Genomic DNA, 4,194 nt, shown 5'->3' on the forward strand with positions numbered 1-4,194 from the left:
TCTTTAGAACTTCCTGGTAGCTCAGTTTGCCAGAGGCTGGTGTGCTAAGACTGTGACCCCATTTATGGGTTGGCCATTGTAGGCCGTGAGTTGAAATCCCAGCATCGCCAAAAATTTATTCATGGAGTAAGAAACCACTTTCGACACATTTTTTACCTGAAAAAATAATCCTGGGTCTCAGTATGATGTATAATCCATATGCAAATATATCTTGTGAGATAGGATGTAATAAATGAAATGTTATATGTGTAATAATAATAAATAAATAAGTGTAAGAAAGGTCATACTTACTAAACCCATGTATGTAAACAGTGATCATATATGAATATCATTTTTTCCAGTGCTGGGGCTCCAATTCAGGCCCTGGGAACTGGTCTGAAATTCTTGTCTTCAAGGACCGAAAGCTTCCCCTTCACCCACAAAGCCACAGAGTTACCCAGACCCTGAGTTCAAATCCTATGCCAACCAGAAAAATTCCAAAAAATTGCAAAAAAATTCCAAGCCAGGGCTTTATTTTATTATGTTTTTTGGCCAAACATGCGGCTTGAACTCAGGTCTTGGCATCTCTGCCACAGCTGAGCTTGGGATCCTAGGACCCAAGTTCAAATCTCGGGGTTAGCAAAAACTAAAAATAAAAAGGAGAAGGATAAAACGGAGAAGTTCAAGAAGGTGGTTTTACATTTTTTCGCTATGCATTGTGACCATCCTGGGTCAAAATGACAAGGCCCAGAAAGTGTACATGACCTTACATGCTGATGTTTGGCTGGCTATTATGGTAGCCATAGCTGAAACCTCAACTTAAGCCTGGAAGTCAAATCCTGGGACTGCCACTAATGATTGGCAGGAGATTCTAAGAAACGCATTCCAATATACATCCATACAAATGTTATAAAATTAACAATTAAATTAGTAGTTAGTGTATGAGTATACTATAAAATTATACACAACAATTACACTACATTGACTAATTTTCAATTAATACTTTATTATGTATTCAACAATGATACTTAAAAATGGAAGGAATAATTTTTCAATAATTGGCAGTAATATAATTTATGTAATTTCATAATATACAGTCATCTTTCTCTTGTTTTATACATATATTTATACATCTACATATATATGTAGACACATATATGTGCCAATCTACACATTTATCTGTTTATTCACGTCACTCCTGTGGCTCAGTGCTATAGTGATGGCTAGCACATACAAAGCCCTGGATTCGATTCCTCACTACCACAGGCACATAAAAATCCAGAAGTTGTGCTGTCGCTCAAGCAGTTGAGCACTAGCTTTCAGCATAAAATCTTAGGGACTGTGTCTAGAGCCTTACTCAAGACCCAGGACGGGCACCAAAAAAGATTGAATGTTGTGACTGCAACTATATAAGAATAGGACTTCAAATACCTCATCACAGAGCAAGCTGGGTGTCTGGTGCTGACAGCTGCAATCTAATCTGAATAGCCAGATGTATACCACTGCAACCAAGCGCTATGGAACCAGATGCTGCTGGCTTGCTCACCCCTGTCATCCAAGATACTTGGGGGCTGAGACCTGACACTGGTGGGTTTAAAACCCAGCCCTGGCAGGATGTCTGTGAAATTCTGAGCTGTGGCTCAAAATGGTAGAGCTCTAGCCTTGAGCAGAAGATCTTAGGATAGTACCCCCAACATTTTAGTGCAATCCCTGTGGGTGACTCTCCCCTCAAATAACACACCTCTAAATTATTAGATGTGAACTTTGTGCAGTTTGTGATGTGTTTCTGAAAGAATGGTGATACTGATGAAAGCACCCTAATACTAATGACAGCTTGTGGGATACAGCTATGTGATGAGTCCTTCCTGGGGTTCTGAGTCCCTCACAGGGTGCTGTGCTGAATCCTGCACAGGATGTTATGTGCTGAGTCCTTCACTGGGTTCTGTGTGTTGAGTTTTCATTGGGTGCTGGGTGCTGAGTCTTTCACAAGATGCTGTGTGCTGAACCCTGTAAAGAGGGTTATGTGGAGCCAGGCACCGGTGGCTCATGCATGTCATCCTAGCTACTCAGGAGGCTGAGATCTGAGGATCGCGGTTCAAAACCAGCCCAGGCAGGAAAGTTGGTGAAAACCTTATCTCCAATAAACCACAAGAAAACCGGAAGTGGTGCTGTAGCTCAAATGGTAGAACACTAGCCTTGAGCTGAAGAGCTGAGGGACAGAGCTCAGGCCAAGAATTCAAGCCTCAAAACAGAATAAAAAAAGAGTGTTACATGTTTTGTCCATCAAAGGGTGCATTCTTTCATCTTGTCCTTGTAAGAACTCCATAACTGAGATGATTATGCAGACAAGAATATTGACACTCAGATATATCCCCATGGGAGGGAACAAAATTATGTATTACTGAAGATTAGTGAGTTGTCTCCTGCAGACAATTGTTTTCTTTTGTTTTGTTTTTCTCAGTTGTGAACCTTGAACTCAGGGCCTAAGCACTGACCCTTACCTCTTGGGCTCATGGATAGCACTTCACCACGTGGAGCCAAGGAACCTCTTGCAACAGAGTGTCACGGCCTAGGGTTCTATAGCAGAGGTCTGTCATCCTGCCCCTCTCAGGAAGTGGGATCTGAGGATCTGGGTTCCAAACTATCTCAGACACAAAAGGTCCCATGTGACTATTATCTCCAATTCACCGCTAAGAAACCTGAAGTGATAGCTGGGTGCTTGTGGCTCATGCTGATCATCCTTGCTACTCAAGAGGATGAGATCTGAGGATCATGGCTCAAAGCTAGACTGGGCAGGAAAGTCCTTGAGACACTTAGCTCCAATGAACCACAAGAATACCAGAAGTGGCTCTGTGGATCAAGTGGTAGAGCAACAAGATTTGAGCTGAAGAGTTCAGAGAGAGCCCCCAGGCCCAGCTTTCCACTCCTACAACCGTCAATAATAAAAAAAAGATAGATACACACTAACAAACTGAAGTAGAGGGCTGGGAATGTGCCTTAGGGGTAGAGTTCTTTGCATATATGAAACCCTGCCCTTGATTTCTCAGGACCACATTACTAGGAAAAAGCCTGAAGTGCCTCTGTGGTTCAAGTAGGAGAGGGCAATCCTTGTAGAAGAGAAACTAGGTACAGTGCTCATGTCCTGAGTTCAAGCTCAAGGACTAGAATATGCATACACACACACACACACACACACACACACACACACACACACACTCACACACACACAGAGACAGCAGAAGTGAAGCTGTGAAACAAAATGGTAAAGCACTAGACTTCTGTTCTGAACTCATTGCTAGCACCCAGTCCCTGTGTTCAACCCCAAAACCTAGTCACCCAGGGCCCAACTAAGAGAGGACAAATGTTTCAAAATCAGATGAGCTTCACCAGCTCTAGATGACAGGAAGCTTTGTGATATCCAACATGTGCTTGGATTTCCAAAGCTTCCAGAAAACTAGAGAAGGCATCATAGGCCCATCATTTCCCTCAATGGAACATTTCATTAGGTTCAGTGCCCTAGTTGTCTGCCAGAAGGACTTCCGAATTATATTGAGCACTGTATCTGAGCTTTGGAATATAGTCTCACAAAGACAAGATGAGTGCACAGAACTTGGCCTGCCATGGGAGTTGGCACAAATGAAGGCTTCCTGTCAAAAAAACAGCACTGGGAAGAGAGATAGTTTGTTGTACAAAGAGGAATTTTTCTCCTGACCTTTGGAGCCCGCCCACACTCCTCCTCACTAATTGGCCCAGATAAAGTTGTTTGATACACAGCTCTACAGGAGTGAGGCCTTTTGTGTGCCTGTCCAGACAATGAAAGAGATTTCTTCCAACTGGCCTGGGATGCAGAGAAACCCTCAGGCTACACTGGGAGCAGTGAGGGGAGCCCTAGAACATGTAATGTCATAAAAGCAATCTCTGTGTTATGAACTCATTGTATTGAATACAAATTTCCTACCTTGGTTCCATTTATCATAGCTACTCGGGAGCTTCACTTATAGGAATATATCTATACATACACAAAGACATGGAGGTGCAGGTTCTTTTTGAGGGGGCAGGTCCAAGGGTTGAACTATGAGACTAGGCCTTGTCTCTGAGCTCCTTTTGCTCAAGGATAGTGCATTAAGGTGGAGTCACAACCCCACTTCTGGGTTTTTCTGTTATCTCTTTGAATAACAGTACCATGGACTTTCTTATTCTGGCTGGATTCGAACT

This window comes from Dipodomys spectabilis, unplaced genomic scaffold (assembly GCF_019054845.1).
Source record: "Dipodomys spectabilis isolate Male_0828 unplaced genomic scaffold, ASM1905484v1 ptg000445l, whole genome shotgun sequence".
Classification (NCBI taxonomy): Eukaryota; Metazoa; Chordata; class Mammalia; order Rodentia; family Heteromyidae; genus Dipodomys; species Dipodomys spectabilis.